This window comes from Limulus polyphemus, unplaced genomic scaffold (assembly GCF_000517525.1).
Source record: "Limulus polyphemus unplaced genomic scaffold, Limulus_polyphemus-2.1.2 Scaffold131, whole genome shotgun sequence".
NCBI classification, from domain to species: domain Eukaryota; kingdom Metazoa; phylum Arthropoda; class Merostomata; order Xiphosura; family Limulidae; genus Limulus; species Limulus polyphemus.
Window position 1 is genome coordinate 1,015,364 of NW_013665741.1, and position 25,340 is coordinate 1,040,703.

The window sequence follows — 25,340 nt, forward strand, 5'->3', positions numbered from 1 at the left end:
ATTACATGTATATATATAATATTATTACATGTATATATATATACGAAATTATATGAACAAAATACAGTATACTGTATAAGAATAAAAGCCTGTAAATTGTTATTTTAAACGATACAAAACATTTTATGGAACGTGCATTATGTTATTTACTTTGTAATACGCAGAACAAATATGCACTTAAACATATGTATTATTGATAACACTAATGTTTTTAGGTACTCTGCGAGAAACGTTACTATTTGTTCTACACTCTATGTATTTTACTCACAATAACACTGGGACTCGTCTACTTGAAGCTGATGAGCACAAGGGGATTTAATAACATGAACTAAAACTTCGTTTGAAATTAATCTACATGAATAGGAAAACACGTACATTTCCTCGCTAAAATAATTATCGATGGATTGCTTTTATCTCTAATTGTTTAGGGTATGTAGAAGAGGTATGGACATAGATTAGGACTCATAGATTATCAATTTGAAAAAATAATAATAATAGAATTGCCGCATAAACATTCAGGAGAAATAATAATCATGTCGAGAACTTATTGGCATATTTCTTTCAATTAAATCACTGATGCTGCGCTCTCTGTCTTTGGTTCAATGTATAAATCAAGGAATCTAACGTAACTTTATATCGTTAAGTCAAAATACTTTTTCAAGTGAACATTTCCTAGCGTTGACGATATATATTCTAATGTTTACATTTTATGCGGTTTTAGAATTATATTAAATAATGTTTAATCCATGTATCCATTTACTTCTGTGTTAATTGGCCCAATGGTTAGCGGACAACTGTTCTTATTATTAAACCACACCAATGAATTATAAAAACGTGTTATGTACGAAATATTATTTTTGAGTGTTTTTTTTTTAGCGTAAAGCTACATAATAGGTCATATTTATTGTGTATGCTGTAGGAAATCAAAATTCGTATTTTAGAATTATAAATCCGGAAACTTACCACTGACTTGTGGAATAAGTAAAAATATATACACGAAACTACACAGTACGGGAGTTTGAAATATTTGCAACTAAGATTTAAATTAGAAGAAAAAGTAACGTAATTGAAATGGCTATTAAAGTTCACGTTGCCTTGTGGATTTGGAATGGTTCAACTGTCTATGTGGTTCTGAAGAGCTTAATATAAAGGTATTTCCTGAGAACTATCTTTTACTGGAAATTATTTAACCTTACCCTAGGCAGCCTACTTTATTATTGTGATAAAAATACAAAACAGCGTGGCCAAAAGAGCAGAATGTTTCAGTTGTATACAAGAAATACACAGATGTGTTGGTTGTTTCAAAGAGTAGCGTAGTCAGATTTATTACATATGTCTGTAGTATATCATCATTACTTACAGATGTGAGAATTATCATCTGAATACATTTATCCAGTAATCCCACTGAGGTGTGAGGACCTCTATCTGTTATCATATGAAAACATTCATCCAGTAATCACACAGCAATGTGAGGACCTCTATCTGTTATCATCTGAAAATATTTATCCAGTAATCCCACAGAGTAATCAGTTATCATATGAAAATATTTATCCAGTAATCCCACAGAGTAATCAGTTATCATATGAAAATATGTATCTAGTAATCCCACAGAAGTCTGAGGACCTCTATCTGCTACCATATGAAAACATTCATCCAGTAATCACACAGCAATATGAGGACCTCTATCTGCTACCATATGAAAACATTCATCCAGTAATCACACAGCAATGTGAGGACCTCTATCTACTATCATGTGAAAACATTCATCCAGTAGTCCCACAGAGGTGTGGGGACCTCTATCCGTTATTATCTGAAAACATTCATCCAGTTATCACACAGCGATGTGAGGACCTCTATCCGTTACCATATGAAAACATTCATCCAGTAATCACACAGCAATATGAGGACCTCTATCTGCTACTATATGAAAACATTCATCCAGTAATCACACAGCAATATGAGGACCTCTATCTGCTACCATATGAAAACATTCATCCAGTAATCACACAGCAATGTGAGGACCTCTATCTACTATCATGTGAAAACATTCATCCAGTAGTCCCACAGAGGTGTGGGGACCTCTATCCGTTATTATCTGAAAACATTCATCTAGTAATCTCACAGAGGAGTGAGGACCTCTGAACGCTGTGAATTGAAATGCGTTCTGTCAGTTAGCATACATAGAAGCGAGAACATGCTTATATCCTCAGGATGTCATCATTTAAGAGTTATTCTCACTTATCATGGTGGTTAGCTATGTCTCAGCAATGTCTGACTGCATACGTCGCGTAACATAAATGTATTATAACCTCGTTCAGTTAGTTTTCGGTTATCATTTGCTTTAACATGCCAAAATATTGTTATTTCTTTATTTATCCTTTCTAAAAGCAGGTGATTTTCGAAATAAATTGGCCCTATACTCGAACTTTAGAAATATCCAGAGTCTTGACTACACCAAACTGCAAAACCTCTGCTGTAATATTGACTGGATGGTTTATTTTTCTCCATATTACATATATAACTCTTTACTTCAACCATCAAAACAAAAAGTTCACTCGCTTATAACAATGGTACATTATCAGCAAAAACGAAATTAATGCTCGAAACGGCATATATACAAAACACCTATAAACTAGGCTTGATTAGTCTATCAAGTTCTTAAGCGATATGTATGAAATCTTTAACATGTGTATTGAGTTAGGAAGCAACGGTATAATGAAACCTTACGTCAGCCCAAATTCAAAGACTTTCGTATTGTTGGTTTCATCGGGACTTGTGTTCAAAGTTACCATTAGCAAAATATTGACGCTCATATAATTTTCATTGGTATCACTCAAAAATCTGAAACTGAAAGGTTTCAGATGAAATCTCAATCTAGATTTATATTAAGTGTGTTATATCTAAATTAATGCATTGAGCAATACATGTTGCCTCATTTGTTCAGTTTCTGAATAGACTTCTCTTCATTAAGTGTCTTGTAAACGAAACAACCAGAAATCTTAAAAGATTTTTTTGTAAATACTTTAATGGTCCAAGTATAAAATCGAGTTATTGAAAGAGAATATTTTATATCACGCCATATAGTAAAATTTAGACTAATTGACAGACAGTATCCAGCAATATCATTGTAAATATATATATATAAATAAATATATGTATATATCAAAGTTAAAGTATTCCCGATAATAAAAAAACAGTTTCTAATACGTGAATTGTTGAGTTTAAAGAAAGACAGTGTATGAGGTTTCTCGGAAACAAAACTTTACTAGAGGCACGTTGAAAATCACTGGTTTTATTTAGGAGAGTTTCGACATGGTAAAGTGCGTTTGAAAACCATAGTATACTAAATAACTCAATCGATTTTTTCACAAATGAGTATTGATTTTATTTCTTTTCTTTTTCTTTGTCTTTAAACAAAAAGAGATTGGTGATTTGAATGAAATATATGTCAGCAAGCAGGATATTTCAAAGTTCAATTAACATTATCCAAAACATGAGAATAAGCTTGAAGGAGAACATGGGCATTCGCCGGGAGGGGCAAGGGGTACTTGCCCCCCGTAAAATGAGAAACATCATTCTTTCCTTATTCATTCAGCATATGTATATGAATTTTTTTATTCACATCACAATTTCACACTACTTTGCCCCCCCCCCGGAAAAATGTCTGCGGACACCCATGATGGTGTAATGAAGGAAAGTTCACTCTGCAGAAGTTTCGAAACACCCTGTACGGCGTCATATTTTCCTGAACAAGACTTATAATACGTGAAGTGCTTCTGGGTCGCAGTTCAAAATTAGGGATGGCTTTGTCTGAACTATAGAGGTCGTTACTTAGCCGTTTAGCCCATTGTCTGCGTAACGTGTCGTTTGGGTGAACAAATAATAAACGATTTGGAAGTTTATTTGTTTTGAATTTCGCGCAAAGCTTTACAGAGAGTTATCTGCGTTAGCCGTCCCTAATTTAGCAGTGTAAGACTAGAGGGAAGGCAGCTAGTCATCACCACCCACCGCCAACTCTTGGGCTACTCTTTTACCAACGAATAGTGGGATTGACCGTCACATTATAACGCCCACACGGCTGAAAGGGTGAGCACGTTTGGTGTGACGGGGATTCGAACCCGCGACCCGCAGATTGAGAGTCGAACGCCCTAACCACCTGGACATGCCGGGCCCGATTTGCAAGTAAGTGTTTCGTTTAAGGGTTTTATTCCGTTCCCCCTTTTGTTAAGACCTTATCGTGAGAGAGCAAAATACTCTTCCCACGTCACGGGCGTTTTAGCTTTCTTTAATGTGCTGGTAGTCTCCAAATCTTCTCCACTAGTTTGAAAGAGAAGAAAAATCTTAAATGAAGAAGAAAAAAGAAAGTTAGCCAATACTGATGTGTGCGGTAGTAATTTTGAATATTTGTGGAATTGCTGAAAGAAAAATAGACAGTTTTATTGCGTTTTCTTCTAATTTATACGGCAAGTTTTGTGTTTTCAGAAACAATACGTCTTTCTATCTAAAGAATGGCTTTCTATGCGTACTAACGATAACAAATAGACAGTAGATCGATAGTGTACACGTTGGTCTTAGTTTCGTCACAAGAAACACACAAAACAGCGACATCTGAGAGCTCTAGATTAATTACAAAATATTTTAAGTACTTCTGGGTAGAAAATATGCGGAAAACACGGACTATACTTTTAACATTACGATTCGTTTTTCTTTTACAAAATATATATATTTTTAACCTGTTATACATTTTTATGTTGTCCAACCCGAAACATCTCTTGCGAAACCACAGCCAAGGGAACGGACTTTGAGAAATCAGTTTGAAATGCATTTAAGACCACTATATCTAGTTTCTAGATGCTTATTGCCATTCAGAAATTTGGTCATGAAGATGAGAGAGTATACATGAAACTTAAAGACAACAGCCTTACGCAACTGATAACATCGGAGCAGATTAAATATGTTATACTCTAGAATTCAATGGTTTAATTATATATATATGCATATCGAATTATTTCATATTTTACCACTTTGGTAATTATCATTTACGTGAGATATTAATTATCTGATCTGCAACAGGATAATTGTTTACAATACTTTATACCTGAAAATACCGGCTGAGGTATACCCCTCGGCTTTTTAATGCAAACTATTTATGTAAACAATTGGTTGTGGGTCCATAAATTTCTGGTTTACAGGATTCCTAATAACATAAATCTCACAAAACATTAAACAAAAATGCCATCAATATTGCTATTAAATTCAATATTTACTTTTTAGATCCTTATATATTTTTGTCGTGGAAAATAAATACTTTTTTCCTGAAAACTTTTTCCAATTCTTTTTTGCCGAAAGCTATACTGAGCAAAAACATAAAATTGATCAATATGAAACAATATGTGGATCCCACTGGAAGTGAACGGTATAAACATGGAGTCGATAACTCAAGGGTTAAGGGTTACGGTGATTACAGTTTATAACATGACCTAATGTTACTAATTGTTGATTCGTAATAAGTAGGAACATTCACATTTTTAAAAAATCCAGCTAAAAGCTATCTATAACATTTATGAAACTAAAGAAATGCATAATTTTAAACACTAGCGCCTACAAAAGTTCTTCATTTTTATAACGAACTAAACGCTAGAACTACGTTTTTCTAATACACATATCAACCAGAAATAGCGTTCTATTAAATACACATATCAACCAGAAATAGCGTTCTATCAAATACACATATCAACCAGAAATAGCATTCTATTAAATACACATATCAACCAGAAATAGCGTTCTATTAAATACACATATCAACCAGAAATAGCGTTCTATTAAATACACATATCAACCAGAAATAGCATTCTATTAAATACACTTATCAACCAGAAATAGCGTTCTATTAAATACACATATCAACCAGAAATTAAATCTCTATTGCTACATCTTTATGATTGGGCAGAGCCTGTGGAAAATAGCCCCTATATTTGTCACGACTACTGTTACTTAATTCTAAACACAGAAGTTTTTCTCTTCTTCATAATATTTAATAGAACCAGAAGTACCACGCACCTAAAAACAACACGGGTACTTAATTTGGGTTGGATCGATAAGACCTACTTTTATTTTAACTTCCACGTGAAAATAAAAAGTAGTTTAGAATAGGTACGACTTATATCTATATTATCTTAGACGTGCTTAAGAACAAATTGTGATTAACATTTATATTATCTCAAGCTCGTGCTGAAGGTCGATGGTTTTTGCAAAAATAGCACTGAATTAGTCAATGTGAAAACAATTACAGGACTTTACTTGGCATGTGTGTTTTTTTTTCTTTCTCTCTCTGATTTCTGGAAACTCGTTTAATGTTTATTGAAAAGTAATTATTTTCGTTACTCACCAAATGAATTTATTGTTTTCTAAGTTAGGATACTGAACGTTATGAAAGTTGAAACAACTAATAGCGTTTGCTCTTATTTTGTTTATCATTAACGCAGAGCAAACTAGACATTCGAATGCTCCTGAAAATTCGATTCACATTTAACTTGAATTAATTTTATGGGTTAAGTGGACTCAAAGGTACTAATTTAATTTTTGTTGTTGTTAAGAGTTAACAAGAAAAAGCAATAATGTTAATACACACTTGTCCTTTAAAATAATCGGATTGGCTAAGGAGACAAGAATCTCTGAGTTTGAGAGTATTTTAATCATTCAACAAAAACAGCATTAAACTAATAAGCTTACGTAAAATTGCTTCGTAATTTGTAACTTTTAAACAAAAATAAATTTAATTACAGCTTTAAATTTTCACTTGTTTGCTGCCCATAAGTTTACAAAAAGAGGGATGAAAAATATTATAGAATAGTAACGTATGGATAAATATAGCACCAATATTCACGCTATAAGAATGATGGTCAGGGGTGTTGGTAGGTGGCGTAACCTTGCTTTCAAGTCCCCCGGTGGATCAGCAGTACGTTTCACCGTCACTCCTATGACGCATCTACGGCTCAATGTGCAGAACGCATTTTTTTTTTCTTTTTTTTTTTTGTTACTGCAACTGGACGAGAACCACGAAGCCTCATATCCACAGTCCGGTACCCTAATCAATGGGCCGCTCTCGCCTCCCCCCCCCCCAAAAAAAAGAAAAACAATTCGGCCAAAAACTTATAATTAATCAGTTTCCACTGATATTTGTTAAATATATATAAATTTTAAAGAAGGAAGGCGGGACATACTGTCTTGGGAAGTGTGATATCATAATGAGTAATAAGTATGATAGTATATCATAATAAGACTGACAATAATTCAAGAATTATCACTGAAACCAGTGTTGTACGACAAGTACTTTCGTTCAGTTGACCAGAGCTCTTAAGACGCACTGGAGGAAAATTACTATCAGCCTTTTTGCGTTATAACATATTACCCACCGAGAAATAAAGAGTGATATGAACAGAGTTATATGTTATAACCCAGCAAGCCTAATAAGCTCTGTTATTGAGCTAAAGGCTTCGTCGTTAGTATCGTGAACAGAAAGTGTGAATGAAATTATAATATGTATATTTTTTCAATGAAAACCCTTATTGGGCCAATAGGAAAAGAAATGATTATCGCTCTTATTGTGTTGTAATATTGTATATTTTACTTATTAATATTTCAAATATGTTATAGCATGTAATAACGCTTATCGCTGTCAACAAATTGACAATTATTCAATGAGTCTAAAACGATACATCCGTTTCTGAAAAATGTAACATTCAGAAACGTATTGAAAAACATCCACAAGGCCTGAAACAGAACAGCCTTCGTTATGCCTTATTTTTACTAGCTAGAACAACTTAATATCTTTATTGATATATGAGCAGTAACAAATTATTTAAAACTAAAGAGTAGTGAAAGATCTGACAGATTCTACTATTACAGTAACTTCGATTGTTATTATGGGGGCAATTGGGTGAAGTGGTAAAATAAAAGTTTCCACGCTCTTGGGTGAATCCATTGAATTGCGAGTGATGTATAAAATATGAAAGACAATATCAACAATTCAGGTTTGATGCTCGGTTTGAAAGTAAACAAAGTTATTTCTCTAAGACTAGACAGTTTGACGTCTCGAACAGCGCAGCCTTCTTCTTTGCACGTGACAAGTTGCTTTTTTACTCGAGAAATAGAGATTTTGACTCTTGATTTTTCTTTATACAAATCTGATTGGTTTACCTTTATGAAACACTGTAATTCGATGTTCTATCCCAGTTGCGGACATAGCGCAGATATTTTCTGAATATTTCTATTATTCGTTTTGTAAGTCAATCCGTTACATTTTTATCGACTGTAATGAATTACATTTTTTTGTGTAAAAAACATGAAATAATGCTTGGTGATGCTGAATACAGCTTTTTGTACATGTGTCATGGGTCTATGTCTATACCAACTAACATTTTCATTAACCCTTTTTCTTCAAGGTTTCCACATTCCTATAATAGTGAATCTTCCTCATTTTGATTGGTCCAGCCCCTACCCCCAGGTAAGAGGATCGCTAAGAAGAATCCCTTAGCTATAAGAAACATACGGTGCGCGTGCGCTGATTGGTTGATAAGTGCAGTACACACACAGTGTGCATGATTTCAAAAAGATATCGGCGCAGTAGTGCTAGTATACGAGTATGAATTACTTTTTAACAAGTGTACTTGTATGTGTATTTTTGATATACGGAAATATTGTAATAAATATTTTTATGGGATGAGTAAGGGGGTAAAAAAAATTATGCTGGGGGCCTCCAATGGACTAGCACTGCCCCTAGATAAAACAATATTATAGAAAAAATATAAGTTGGGGGGGTACAACAAAAGGGGGCATACATTAAAACGTGATCTTCACCGCGCAAGATTGAAACCGGTGCTAACTTTTCAGAATTAGAAGAATTTGGGAGAGATGGGCGTGGAGAAATGTTTACCTTGTCACGGGGAAAGTCATTCTATGAGGGAAACTTTCTTCTTTATACTTAATAAAATATTGTACTGGATAATAGCTCCAGATTCCCATTTAACCACTACAGATAAGTTTGTTTGTAATTAAGCACAAAGCTACACAATGGGCTAGCTGTGCTCTGCCTACCATGAGTATCGAAACCTGGTTTCTAGCGTTGTAAATCCGCAGACATACCGCTGTGTCACTGGGGACATTCTAAAAAAAGCAGGATAAAAGTATCACCCCGTTTCAACCTAGCTAAGTAACTTCTACCAAAAGGTAGGAATAGTACGAGAAAATTATTACTATGAAATTCTGGGAAACTAGCTTTTTCCTATTTTCTCTGTGAGCTCTGGAATATTTTAACCATCAACTAACTATGATCTTTCATGTCACTTTTTACCTTTATTTAAAGTTAACCCGCCCTGTGGCTTTGCGGTAAGTCTGTGGGTTTTTCATGCTAAAAATCGGGTTTAGATACTCGCTGTGAGAAGACAACAAATGTGTACCATTGCGCTTAACAACAACAACAAAAAAATGTTTTAAAGAAGGTGAATTGGATCCACTTTGTTCTTGAGTAACTCGTGTTTTCGAACATATGACTTTAGTATGATATCTGGCTTGTTAATGGGATCACCATTCCTTTCTTGAAAAAGACTGACTTCTCACAGGGAGTTAACATCCTTTTAACATGAAAACTAATACCAATATCTGATTTTTATTACATTTTATAAATGCTACACACGAAAGTCCTATTACACGTGACCTTGGGACGTGCACAAGAAGCATTTCGAGTTGTGACTAAAGATTTCAAGTGTTGCGAAGTAAGAGACGTTCCATGTGACAATGTTAAATTGAAGGCGGATGTCATTTTCGTGACATTTTATCAACATACACATCAAGACAACAGTTATACCCAACTAAACAAATAACCTTTTCTTCACGTACGTTTTCTATAGGTAATTAGAATATTAACTACGAGTAACTTATTGAATGTGTAGTTCATTAGAAATCTGCTTACACGTTAACAGGCTTTCAGGTTACTAATCTCTTTAATGAAGTGTCACATTTATGCAAAACGTATTCGTAAAAGCAATTAAAGGAAAGCTAGCTCTCGTATTCCTTTCAGAAATCCCTATGTCAACTGAAGGCTATTATACACAGTAGAAAATCCACAGCCTTTGGGCATCTTTTATGAATGTTAATTACTTACGATTTGCTGTTAACTCTATAAAATATTTCAAAAATTATGCTTGAAAAAAAGGATATTGTCTGAAACTTTAGGTGGCCAATTTTTGTTTCAGAAAATAGCGTTCTTCTGAAAATCCTATCGTAGTGTTACATGTATCCCACTTAATCATATGAACAGGCTTTATAAATCCGCTTCATAAACAAAAGTTCTGAAAGTGGACAAATTTTTATTTTGGTTGTTTTGGGGCATGACCACTGTATACTTAGTGTTACAACCATTTTTAATTCACAAAACAGAAGAATCCTTTTAAACTATTACTTGAGAAAGTTGTGATTACAAGTTAAAACATACTAGTGACACTTTTTAGAATGTCCTACTCCAACACAAACACGGTAAATATTCCCTTTTTAACCACTTCCCCCGTATGTCCTACTCCAACACAAACACGGTAAGTATGCCCTTTTTAACCACTTCCCTCGTATGTCCTACTCAACACAAACACGGTAAATATGACCTTTTTAACCACTTCCCTCGTATGTTCTACTCAACACAAATACGGTAAATATGACCTTTTTAACCACTTCCCTCGTATGTCCTACTCAACACAAACACGGTAAATATGTCAAGTCCTTTTTAACCACTTCTCTTGTATGTCCTACTCAACACAAACATGGTAAATATGTCATGTCCTTTTTAACCACTTCCTTCTCCTACTTCAACACAAGGTAAATATGTCCTTTATAACCACTTCTCTGATATATTTCCTACTCAACCATAAAGCGAACATGTCATTTTAAATCTGTTTCTGTGTCATTTTGTTCGTTACCGCTCACTCACTCTTATAGCACGCGTGTCTATCAATCCCTTGGCCGCTCTCTTGAAATCTCTTCCTGTCCCGTGCAACCTCTGACCATTCCCCATATTTTATACCAATATCAAAGGCATCTTTTGCGGCATCTAGAAATCTTTTTTCAGTCTTCCTTGTGGTCTTCCAAACATAGCAATCTTGGGAAGTATACGGTCTTTCATCATGGCAACATACCCAGCCCGTCTCATTGATCTTGTTTTTACGGTATTTGTAGTATAAATTAATTATATTTTCAAAAACCTCAACTTTTTTCTAAATATTTGTAAATGACCATACTTCAATATATATAGGACAACTGGTTTTAAAAGGACGCTGTGTATTTTGATTTTAGTTTTTTGCTGATTCTTCATTTATTGAAAATTTCTTTTAAGTTCTAGAATTTTTTTATATTCGCTTGCAATTCTATTTAACATTTTATTATCATTTGTCACTGTGGTTCCTAGATACTTAAACTCATTCACATATTCAGTATTCATTTGTACTCGACCACAAAGTGTAAAGGTTCTTTTAAACTTCTCTTACATTTTTCTATTCAACCAAATGATGAGTTGGTTCATTTTAACTAATTTTCTGGCATGTCGTACCCAACTAGACATTTTTACTCAACTACAAGTGAACCATATTTTAAACCAGTTTCTCCAAGAAGCTAGCTGGATCCCACTAAACTAGTTATTGGCTACATCCTACTCAGCCATAAGGTAACTGGATACAACTAAACCAGTTATTGGCTATATCCTACTCAGTTATAAGGTAGCTGGATCACACTAAACCAATTATCGGCTATATATTACTCAGTCATAAGGTAGCTGGATCATACTAAACCAGTTATTGGCTATATCTTACTCAGTCATACGGTAGTTGGATCACACTAAACCAATTATCGGCTATATATTACTCAGTAATATGGTAGCTGGATCATACTAAACCAGTTATTGGCTATATACTACTCAGTCGTAAGGTAGCTGGATCACACTAACCAATTATCGGCTATATACTACTCAGTCATAAGGTAGCTGGATCACACTAAACCAATTATCGGCTGTATATTACTCAGCCATAAGGTAACTGGATACAACTAAACCAGTTATTGGCTATATCCTACTCAGTTATAAGGTAGCTGGATCACACTAAACCAATTATCGGCTATATATTACTCAGTCATAAGGTAGCTGGATCATACTAAACCAGTTATTGGCTATATACTACTCAGTCGTAAGGTAGCTGGATCACACTAAACCAATTATCGGCTATATACTACTCAGTAATAAGGTAGCTGGATCATACTAAACCAGTTATTGGCTATATCTTACTCAGTCATACGGTAGTTGGATCACACTAAACCAATTATCGGCTATATACTACTCAGTAATAAGGTAGCTGGATCATACTAAACCAGTTATTGGCTATATACTACTCAGTCGTAAGGTAGCTGGATCACACTAAACCAATTATCGGCTATATATTACTCAGTCATAAGGTAGCTGGATCATACTAAACCAATTATTGGCTATATACTACTCAGCCATAAGGTAGTTAGATCGTATTAATTACCTTTATAAGGCTTGAACAAATTCTATTACATCACTTTTTTCTTTCTTGGTTTCCCTAAACTCAAAAATGAAAGTGGGTAAATTCTACCGCTCCAGGTTTTAGGTTTGTCCAATTCACCAATAAAGATAGCAGACCTGTATATTATTTTTATGATCAACTTATAAGCGGGCTCCTCCACATAACTTCATGAAACAATGTTATTAAACAACTAACTCCTACGTGACAGGAATGATTGGTGATATTTTCAGGAGTTGAAGAAATACGACGAGGGACTATACCAGGAGTGTCTATCTCGGTCGCTTCAATAGACTACATTATTTGTTTCTAAAATCGGCTACATAAATCAATAACTATATCCTTGTTGTGACACTATAATGACGCTATAAGAATCATAGTAGTGGTAACGTTTATTAAAGGTCATAAATTTTAAGGTCTTACACGAAACTACATTTGTACAACCTTTGTGCATGAAAACATGAGAGTCTAGCAGATGAAAATGAACAAAATTATGTAATTTTAACATGTAAAATTATCACAGGATTACCCTATGAAATGCATACTTTTTTGCTTTTCTTCGTTTTATTGAGGTTAAAAAAAAACATCTTTAAAACTTGCACAAATTTAGGAACGAACACCAAACAAGAACTTTGGTAATTAACAAAGTTCATTGACTGATTGTGGTCGAAACTTTTATAATGTATTCATATTGATGCTATAAACTCGCATATCAAAGACCTTACATGACAGCATTACAACTTCCGTTATTTAATGCTGATGGAAGTTTCTCGCCTTGACGTCTAACATGAAGCACTTCCATAACGACTTCCTGCGAAACTCCCCTAACTCTACTTATCTTACAGACCGTTAAGTTAACGTTCCGTAATGAAATTAAAAACAATAAAGCTAACAGTCATAGACTATAAAATAACTAAAACTTTGTGATCATTGTTGCTTTTCTTGTTCCATAGAATATATTAGCAAATTTCTTATTGATATACGTTATTAAAGTTTCGGGTCTAATTTCCTCTGGGCTTATTTTAATCCCTCGATAACGTGCACAATATACTATACTGGAAGGAATATTCATCATGTATCTGATTGATATGTTAGTCAATGACAACGCGTCGACCACAAACCTTGTTACCCCTTCGTATCTTCATCTTGTTTTTTCTTCTCTTTTAAGCTCTTTAAATGCATTTTAGCATTTACTTCATAACATGTAGTGCAACAATAAAAAATCTAAAGAGTTTACGTTTAGACGCTTACAGTGTTGCTGCTCTACCTATTAATCCTACAAGAGTCAAACTTGGAACAGTTACAAACTCACAGCTGTGGATCACCACATCTTATTCCAGTATAACCCCACAATAGCGATTCTCTCTAGCACATTCTCTGTGTATACAGTAAATGTAGTAAAACTCTGTATAACGTTTTCTGAATACTAACACGGACCTTGTACGGATAGTTCAGTGCATTACTTAATACTAGTCGAAAATAAGTATAAGGTATTTTTAAGTATTCGCCAGCTCAGCCAGAGTGGTCACTGTACCACGAATATAATGTATCGTCTTTCTTTTTGTATTGATTATTAACAAGTGAAGACCAAAAACAAGTATCATATACTTTAATAACAAATAACTTGTTAAGAAATAATTATTGTTCGAAAGAAATTTACCCACAATTCATCACCAAAAATGTTCGTTGGTCCACTTTAAAACTGAGTTAGATAACTACCTACAACAACTACACTTAAACTGCGGACTTCCTAGCCTGATTTCAGCTTGGCATGAATAAATGCGATTGGAAAAACGTTAACAACTAGCGAAGGTACCCGACAATGTCAAGCTTAAAATGTAATGCTATAGATGAGGATGTGGGTTGCCCTATTCCACTATTTTGCGCCGTAGTACACAAACCGTTTGTACAAAAAGAGGTACACGTGCTAGCCAGCAGTAATCACTTTCATTATCATTGGCTTCACGTATTTTGGTAACGACCTCGTCTCTCAGTTGAGCCCTCATTCGTGGCATTAAGATGATAACATTTAAATGCTGCAAAACTCAAACTGTATCTCCTGATTTCTTATCGTTTTAAGTTCGATATTTGGGTTATCCACCCGAGTTCGTCTACTAAATTGGCTCAACCAGTTCTTCACAACACTTTGTGACACCAGACAGACATTTGGCAGTTCTGCTTTATAGTTAAATAATCGCGTTTGCTTAGTCTTAATTACTTCTAATTCAATGCAAAGATTTAGTTGTTTGTTTGTAATTAAGCACAAAGCCACACATTTGTGTAGCTTTGTGCATAACTACAAACAAACAAATCTGTGTAATGAAATTAAGCCAGGAGGTTTTGTACATAGTATTGAACACTTCTTTTGAAACGATTCGAACTTGATTCACTTATTGTATATTTACGGCTTAGTGTGGATAAAATATTAATTATTTTGAAACACTGTAGAGTACTTGATCTCGAGATGATTCATAGCACCATTAATTACATTATTTTGGTGCGTACATTGTTTGTTTTTGTTTGTTTGGAATTAAGTACAAAGTTACACAATGGGCTATTTGTGCTCTGCCGGCCACGGGTATCGAAACCCGGTTTCTAGCGTTTTAAGTCCGCAGACATATCACTGTGCCGCCAGGGGGCTCAATGCAAATAAAGTTGTTGTTGTTTGTTATTAAGACCAAAGCTACATAAAGGGCTATCTGTGCTCTGTCTACCACAGGTATCGAAACCAGGTTTCTGACAGTATAAGTTCGAAAACATACCGCTGTGCCACTGGGGGGCTGCAAAGAACGATCTCTATGGATAGATTTTTCATGTAGAGGTAACCCTGTATGATTGCTTTGACGAACACGAAAGTATCAGAATGAAAATAATATTCTAATCCTAGTTTCAATGACACCTCAAGCATTGTTTTCGACTGCACTAGGTGAATGTGATATGGTCCCCTATCTCGGGTAAAGCTGAAAACGAGGCTATGATGAATGGGGAAGCTTCTGATTCTTCAAATGAAACCAAGATTAAAAATCAACAAAGCGCTACTGACCTTCAACTATCGGTAAAAAAAAAAAGTAATAAAATCAAAGGTTTTTTTTTTGAGCTACGTCCGAACGACTCACGAAGGTTGTGACGAAAACATCAGTATTTCTTTTTCAACATACTTGTGCAATACAGATAAACAATTTTCTAAAATTTCGATATATTAGGATATTTCGAGATTTTTCAACAGATTCGCAGTGGCACAGTTTCCAAGAATATTCAAATAATTTTTTTCTGAACTTTCGAAACGTTGCAATCAAAGGAACATTACTGGTTAATTTTCACCTTTGATTTTCTTTATCACAGTAGCACGCACAACACCTGGTAACGAGAGTACATAAAACTGCCTTAGTTAAATAAAAAGAAGCAGCTGTCACGTGCACGATTTGGTTTCCTGGAAAATAACAAGAGTCTAACTGTACTCGCTACTCGGGAGTATTGTTTGTTTGTTTTTGAATTTTCGCGCAAAGCTACACGAGGGCTATCTGCACTAGCCTCCCTAATTTAGCAGTGTAAGACTAGAGGGAAGGCAGCTAGTCATCACCACCCACCGCCAACTGTTGGGCTACTCTTTTACCAACGATTGCGAGTCGAGCGCCTTATCCACCTGGCCATGCCGGGCACTCGGGAGTAGCCGAAAGTATTGGTGAGTGCATATACATAAATATATAACTAAAAATGTAATATACTATTACTTAAAGCCTTTGAGTAACATACAGACTGTTGTACAAATGAGTAAGCATGTCAAACAAAAGTATTATATCAAAATCATAAAAATAAGTCCCAGTCCTAAGCGTAACTGTATAAAGCTTATGATAATTTCATAGGCTACAGTAATAAAACACTAAAACCTGATGTAAATAAATTGTGAAGTATCAACGTAGATTTCCTGTGATATTATTGAAAACTAACAGGAGAAAACAGTGACATTTTGCAGTAAAACTGCTAAAGAATGTCCAACATACTATTTCTTTATTGTTTTTTTTACTTCAATACATTAGCCATAAAACTAGACGAAACATTAATGTCACTATTTATGATAAAATCCACGTTCACTTTTTATTTCATATTTCTTTTAATTCGTAAATTAGGTTTCAAACATCATATCAGAGATGTTTAAAAATAGTATTAAGCTTACTGATTCACAATACTTCACCCGTTTATCCTTATTTAACTAAAGTATATGCCAGTTTATCCTTATTTAACTAAAGTATATGCCAGTTTATCCTTATTTAACTAAAGTATATGCCAGTTTATCCTTATTTAACTAAATATATGCCAGTTAATCCTTATTTAACTAAATATATGCCAGTTAATCCTTATTTAACTAAATATATGCCAGTTAATCCTTATTTAACTAAATATATGCCATTAATCCTTATTTATCTAAATATATGCCAGTTTATCCTTATTTAACAAAACTATATGCCAGTTAATCCTTATTTAACTAAAGTATATGTCAGTTCATCCTTATTTCGATACATCCTCCTGTAGCTTTGTTCATATCATTGATTGAATTTTTATTTTAGTCTTCAAGTTTGGTTATCTCTCTTAATTAAGCAGTGGTTTTTTAAGCAGTTACACATTTTTAAAGCCATTTCGTTCTAATATGCGTCTTACGTTTTTTTTATTTCTACACGTTTCTATGTAGCATTTCCATCTTGGGAGCCATGAATGCTCTAACCACACTACTATTGATGGGAATAGTATAACAGTCTGTACTTTTAGGCATTATGCCAACTGAGCAATGTATGATTGGTTGATTGATAGCCAATCACGACGTGAAATATCAAGATAAAAATAAACATGGAAATACAAAGAAAGAAGAACACGAAGTATCTAGAGAAACAGAGGAAGTACAAATAGTTAGAATGAAACTTTCAATCACTTGCCAACTTTTAGATTATTCAAGGGTTTGTTGAAATAGTTATAAACATAGATTTTGTAAGAACAACTTTAATGAAGACCAGCTTTTATTTGCTATAGTAAGAACAGATCAAATTACTCTTGACAGCTGTATCGCTTTCATCATCTCACTAAACACAAACATTATTGTCAACATCATTTGTCAAATTATTAAGTGACTAGAATCATTACTTGGTCAGTTAGGACATAAAAAAACTGACCGTTTGATCGTTAGATTCGATAAATTTGACCAAATGTAAATTGGATTTAATCAATACGCTAATGTATTTATGGAGTATTGAGATGCATTTTACTCACGCAGTGATCCTATATTTATATATGAAGTTCAAGAAGATCCAGTACTGGACGCGTGTAGTTTATTGTTGTGAATTATCCCAAAGCGAACGGATAAGATTAGGCCTTGTCTACAGTTACTGATGATGGGTGGAATTCCTCCAAACCGGTATACCTCAGTGAAAAATGGTAACTCGAATGTTAGATTCGAGCTTCACATTTACTGTTTTATCGTTTAATGCAATAACACCGCTCAAGGCAACATTCAAGTCGATTTACTCACTCATTTAGACTTTGTCTTTCTTCTTAGACTGATTATCTGATTACAAAAACTTCTTACATAGTCAAATCGTTTCATATACATAATATATATATGTGTGTTTGTTTGTATGTGTATTTCCTTTACATTTCTCAAATGTAAGTTTGAAAAACAGTAAATACACTCTCCAGATAAAATGGCACATTAAACTAATTCTATAATCAGAAACATAAAAAGTTATAAGTTAATGAAGGAAATTGACTAAACGAACAGTTAGGTTCATCTAAGTCTATGTACTAAGCTTACAGTGCTAAATAACATTTACCGGTTAGTAAGACACACGTCTGGTGTTCATTAGTTTTTAACATTCATACTTATATCAAATAATGTTACATTTCTAGTAATCAGTAGCTAATTGTTTTTTCTTCTTTAAAACCTTCACAACATAGCCCAGTTTACAATTTGGTTGAAACCTTCACAACATAGCCCACTGTGCAACGTGCTTGAAACCTTCACAACATAGCCCACTGTGCAACGTGCTTGAAACCTTCAGAGCATAGCCCGGTGTACAACTTTGCTTGAAACCTTCACAACATAGCCCTTTGTGTAATTTACTTGAAACCTTCAGAGGATAGCCATTTGTGTAACTTGGTTGAAACCCTCACAACATAGCCTATTGCAAGAAAACTATCCTCGCGATCCATCTTTACTTTGCATTGTTTCTCACGGTAATTTGAAACTAAACTGTCATGCAAGGAAACTCTATAACAATTCACTCCGAGAATGCCTAGCTTTCCAAGGTTTCATTTTATAGTTTCTTGTATAACATTTGAAATAAACTTCGAAAAACGATAACGGTCTGAGCTGTTATGATCCTATTTGGAAATAGGGAACACTGGCGTGTTTTGTTTCAATCATTACTACACGTCAGGAAACTGTTTAAGTTTGAAATATATACTGTTTGATTCAGAACATGAAAGTTGTACTAGAGTTACACATTTTTGTATAATACATTCCCTATTTTACCAAATATTTATTAATTAAAAACTGATAAGTTGTTGAGGTAGCTCACATTAAATTGCTATAACTTAATTTGTTATTCCAAATGTTAATAGTATTTTGTTTACGAGATTTTGTAATGCTTCGTATCTACCCGTTTATAACACATTTTTTGTTGCTCTTTTACAGCATATTATATTTTCATTCGCTTTTCTCAGACCTAATGAAATTGAAAAAGAAAGCTAGTTTTTATTTGACTTTTGTTATGATTCCAATTCTCTCCAGTTGCCTGTCTACGCCAGAATGTTGTTAGGTTACGTCATAGTGAACATTCGCAAGTACTTCTGCGACTGGTTGTGACGTATCCTTGGCTTTACAAAAAAACCATACAAAATACTGTATTAAACTTAATGTATTTTAGTTTCTTACGTCAAACACGTGCGTTGAAATTATTCGTGCGTCCGAAACTACGAAGATGGAGCAACCATGGGTATTTTTATTTTTTGCTTTAGTTTTCTAAGTAATAAGTAGTGTTAATTTTTTTATAATTTTTCATTTCAATTGGAGTTAAACGGTGACTTGTGAGAAAATGAATGTGTAATGATACGGCAAAGTTTACAATTCCAACATTTAATTACATATAAATTATTTACTTGTTGCCTTTGGCAAATATGAAAGTTCAAACGAAGTATATAGATCAACATAAAGTTTCAATAATCCCAAACCCAGTTAAAATAATTTGGTTCACTAAGAAGATACAAATAAGGAAACCTCACTTGATATATAAATAAACACAGTTAAAATGTTTTAGTTTGGTATTACGATTCATATAATTCAACCTCACTTGATATATAAATAAACGCAGTTAAAATATTTTAGTTTGGTATTACAATCCATATAATTCAACCTCACTTGATATATAAATAAACACAGTTAAAATGTTTTAGTTTGATATTACGATTTATATAATTCAACCGCACTTGATATATAAATAAACGCAGTTAAAATATTTTAGTTTGGTATTACGATTCATATAATTCAACCTCGCTTGATATATAAATACAATTTCATCGATTTATTTCAATATGAGAGTATAAAAATAAACTTACTTGAGATATAAATACATGTAAGATATTACGTAGAAATAAGAGTTGATTATTTCATGCTTTTCTTTGGTTTTTATGACATTAACTACTTGTAATCACTTTCTTATAAGGAGTTCGCTTCGTTAATTAATTTATAAGCGAATGTTTCACTGTTACCTACATAGTTAACTTACTTTTTCACAAATTATTATTTAAACTGAGATCAACTTTGATGTCATAGGCACAGCTTCCTCTGCTAAATGTTTTACGTTGCATAAGTTTATAGAATACATTTACTCTCAATCCTAAGTAACAACGTCAAAGGTTGGGGTTCAACTTAAGAAGAAAAAATAAATTGTTAAAACACGAAAATACGTTTGTTTGTTTGTTTCTTTTTCGAATTTTGCGTATAGCTACTGGAGGGCTATCTGCGCTAGCCGTCCCTAATTTAGCAGTGTAAGACCAGATGGAAGGCAGCTAGTCATCACCACCCACCGTCAACTCTTGGGCTACTCTTTTACCACCGAATAGTGGGATTGACCGTCACATTTTAACGTCCTCACGGCTAAAAGGGCGAGCATGTTTGGTGTGACGGGGATTCGAACCCGCAACCCTCAGATTGCGAGTCGAGCGCCCTAACCACCTGGCCATGCCGGGCCACGAAAATACATAAAAGAAAACTGAAACCAGATCAACTCAATATTTTGTATCATCTTCATAGTAAGCACTTTGTTGATTTACCGACAACGAAAATTTCAATAAGGAGTATTTTCCTTACGTTTAGTCTATGGGCTTATAACGCTTGAAACCTGGTTTTGATACCCGTGGTGGACACAGTACAGATAGCCCACTGTGTAGCTTTGTGTTTTAACTACAAACAAACAAACCTCAAGTTTAAGTCCTTCGATGGGTCAGTGGTAAGTTTACGGACTTAAAACGTTAAAATCCGGGTTCGATTTCCCGCGGTGGACTGAGCAGATAGCCCGTTGTGGTTTTTCGTTAAAACAAACAAACTTTACGTTTAAAGATCAAACTATATACACATGTTGAATTCAAACATTTCTAGGAAGAAGGTTGTATCGAAACGTAATTTTAGTACATAAGTTATAGTAAGCAGCAACTACCAGAAGAACTTTCCAGAAATATTACCTTGAAATGTATTGTGTATCAAATCGGTTGTCATTATTAATATGATAGTCAAAAAAATATCATTAGATGGTATGTAATACAACTGTTTGTTTCGGAGATTCGAGCAAGGCTCAACAAGGGCTATCTGCATTAGCTGTCCTTAATTTTGAGCTGATAGACTTGATGGAAGTCAGCTAGTCAACAGCACCGAACGCTCACTCTTAGACTACTCTACTCTAATAGTATATTTTATTTTACTGTCGCTCTTATAAAGCATTCAAGTATGAAGCACGATTTGACAGAAACGGGACATGAACCATAGATCCCGGAATTCACAGTTCGGCACTCTAGCCAGTAGGCCACGCCAGCCCAGGTATAGGAGATTGGCATATAAGTCAGTTAAAAACTCAGGGGAAGCTGATTCCGATATTTGTAACACTGGTACAATTATATCTTACCTTCCTCCCTCCCCAACTACTGCCACTGTCGAGCGTGTATTTAGAATACTACGACGCAATAGGTCACATCTTGAAAGATATATAGCTCAAAAGAGACTTACTTTTTTAATTATTTTGAAAGTCCCCCAGTGGATCAGAGGCAAGTTTATGTACTTAAAACGCTAAAATCTAGAGTTCTATTCCCCGCGGTGGACAGAACGGCCAGGTGGTTAGGGCGCTCGACTCGCAATCTGAGGGTCGCGGGTTCGAATCCCCGTCCCACCAGACATGCTCGCCCTTTCAGCTGTGGGGGCGTTATAAAAGTCAGTTTTATCTTAGTGTGGTTGGCAGGGTGTTACTGACTGGCTACCTTACAAACACGTGGGGGCGTTATAATGTAGCGGTCAATCCCACTATTCGTTGGTAAAAGAGTAGCCCATGAGTTGGCGGTGTGTGGTGATGACTAGCTGCCTTCCCTCTAGTCTCACACTGCTAAATTAGGGACGGCTAGCGCAGATAGCCCTCATGTAGCTTTGCGAGAAATTCAAAACAAACAAACCGTTTTTTCACTATGCGCTGAAACACAACACCAACTTTGGCAAATGAGCTTATTAAAACTGGAGATGAAAAACGGCGAAATACTTTTACACTAGTCTAACTTACATATGTTGATTTTTGGACAAACTTTAATTTTTTTTTTCTTTTGTGATTGAACCTCTCCAACAAGTACTTACTTCCGACGCCATTGATGTAACATATAATTTTTCGCTGTCTACGTCATACACACTGTGTTTACTGCCGAGGATGGTATATACATATAAGCAATTATAAGAATTAAAAATGTCTGACTTAATCTAAGCTATTGGTTATTTAGAGCCGGGTTTCGATACTCGCGGTGGGCAGAGCACAGATAGCCCGTTGTGTAAATTTGCGCTTAGTTACAAACAAACACCTAACCAACTTCACTATAAAAATATAAATGAACTCTTGTAGTAAGTTAACATTTTTGGACAATAGAATTAAACTTTTCACTCAATATAAATGTCATGCCTGAACTTTTCACTCAATATAAATGTCATGCCTGAACTTTTCACTCAATATAAATGTCATGCCTAACAAACAAACAAAAAACTCTACGAAACTTAAAATTTATCTCTTCAAGGTAATGATACAACGTGGCCCCTGGTAACGATCCGTCACTAAAATAAGACAGGATTGGCTACGAGTATAATTTTTCAAATAAATTTTATTTTACCGACTTATAGCAAGAATGGAAACACTAACAAAAATAACCATGGGTATTCTTGTAGAAGGGTTAACGTGACCTACTGATTGGCGTGCCCGGACTGTAAATCCGAAGATTCACGGTTCGTAACATCTTGTTGAAAAAAACACGCTTTGCACTTTGGTGCGCTAAAAAGGTGACGGTGAAATCCCACTATTTAAGTCGGACAGGATTATCCGGTGATAAACTTTATCGCTATTTAAGTCGGACAGAATTATCCGGTGATAAACTTTACCGCTATTTAAGTCGGACAGGATTATCCGGTGATAAACTTTACCGCTATTTAAGTCGGACAGGATTATCCGGTGATAAACTTTACCGCTATTTAAGTCGGACAGGATTATCCGGTGATAAACTTTACGTTTCGTGAGGCAGTATTACTCTCAACACATGTTCTTTCGGACGTTGCAAATCCCGGTGGGACATTGGTAAGTTTACAGATTTACAACGATTAAACCCGGGGTTCGATTCCCCGCTGTGAGCACGTCAGATAGCCTAATGTGGCTTTGTTCTCAAACAAACAAATTACTTTCCGACGGTCAAAAGCAGACTTTCATAATACGTAATAATAATATAATACAATATTAATAACGCATGATAGATAGATAGAGCGATAGAAAGATAGTTTAAGATATAAAAGAGCAACAAGGACGATTTCATGCTCTGGGGTAAAACTTCGTCGTAGCTAGTAAAGTGCATTAATTTCACAGTAACGTAGCCAAGTCCGTCAAAGAAACCGAATGTTTCCTCCACTCACAGCGTTCACTTACCTTAAAGTAAGCACGAGAAACTGTAAAGGTGATTACCAACGTGTACTTACTGGTGGAAAGCTGCTTACATCTGATTTCTGTTCGTTTCTGTCGTTTCCACTTGTGAAGAAAATATATATATATATAAAGATTAGATCAGATTTAACTGGGTCTAGAATCTAGATGTTGCTGCTTGCCTAACATAGAACAGAATGCTTGTTGTTTTCTACTGTGCTCGCGGAGGTAAACGTGCGAGTTGGACTCGTAGTTTTTGAGTTCGATTTGCGCATGTCCGAGCAGGCTGACGATGAAAGAATAATATATATGTGAAGGTGTGGTTTATTATGAAGCCCAAATGGACCAACAAACGAGGGGCGTAGCAGATTTGGATCATTAGTCATATCTTCTGTTTTCGTGGGAAATTTTCATTTCTCGTGAACATTTAATAATCAATTTACTCCAAAACACAACCTTAATGGTTAGGTCCATCCCTATTTATAATTGAAAACAATCATCAATAATGGAAACTAATCACGTTAAAGTTGGTTGTGTCTAAAACACATGTAATTCCAGATCGTTATTTAAACGACGAATCCCAGCAAGATGGCAAGTTATGAAAACTCTTTTACTGAGTAGCTCATATTATTAATTGACTTTTATCTAATTTGTTACTATTCCTTTTTACACAGGTTGTATAACGTAAGAAAGTGTGGCGAAGAAACAGGTCTACGTACAGAAGTCGAACACTAGGTTTTATGTTTAAAATATTAATTCTACAAAAACCGAATTCTACGAAATAGGAGGCTTTTATTATTATTAAACTCGTTCTCAGAATTACATTTGTTTCGAAATGAAGTTATTCTTAAAATTGTTTTGGACTGATGACCGTCATGTGCGGCGTTTAATTGATAACATAATATAGATTTCGAGTAAAATTAATGTTTCAGTTTCGGTGAATGATATGAATACTATTTCAAATTTCTGAATTATTCATTTCTTTTGTTCAAAGTAAGTTTGTTTGTTTTTAAGCAAAAAGCTACAAAATGAGCTATCTGTGCTCTACCCAACACCAGTACAGAAACCCGTTTTTTGCGTTTTAAGCCCGCGGACTCACCCGCTGAGCCACTAGGAGTAGCGGGATTTGACTGACGCTCTTATAGAGCACCCGTGGCCTCAAAGTGCGGAACGCGTTTTTGCGACATCGAGCCGCGAGCCATGAACCTTCGGATTCAACGCGACAACTGACCACCTGGTACAGTATGAAAGTGTTCTTTTCTTCATAGAAACTCCTTTTCTATCTTCTCGTTAAACCTGAAACTAATAACTGGTCGCGTAAAAACCGCTTTTATTATTATAGAGGGCGTTGCGACTTCTTTACCGGAATAGAACGTTGATAATTTGCTCCTTTACAACCTTCCTTGAATTATACTGTGTCTTTTCATGAAGTAGTAAATATTGTATGTGGTGAATTTAAAAAATGTAAAACAATAGTGTTGCGTAAGCGAAATCACATGACTAGTGTGACGCCACGTTTCTAGAACTATCCTGTACCTTGGCGAATGCTCTAGCATTCACTAGATATAGGGTA

At 34.8% G+C, this 25,340-nt stretch overlaps 1 protein-coding gene across 4 annotated transcripts in view; it reads right to left on the reverse strand.

The window, feature by feature from the left end:
* Positions 1–23,950, reverse strand: part of LOC106473569 (dual 3',5'-cyclic-AMP and -GMP phosphodiesterase 11A-like) — a 108,623-nt gene extending 84,673 nt beyond the window's left edge. For 3 of the 4 annotated variants that reach the window (XR_002614016.1, XM_022403048.1, XM_013934258.2), the window contains exon 1: positions 23,824–23,950. The gene's annotated coding sequence lies outside the window, so the exon portion shown is untranslated. Of the gene's footprint in view, positions 1–23,773 lie in introns of all 4 variants that reach the window. The other variant, XM_022403041.1, reaches the window with a different exon arrangement.
* Between the last annotated feature and the right edge of the window lie 1,390 nt (positions 23,951–25,340).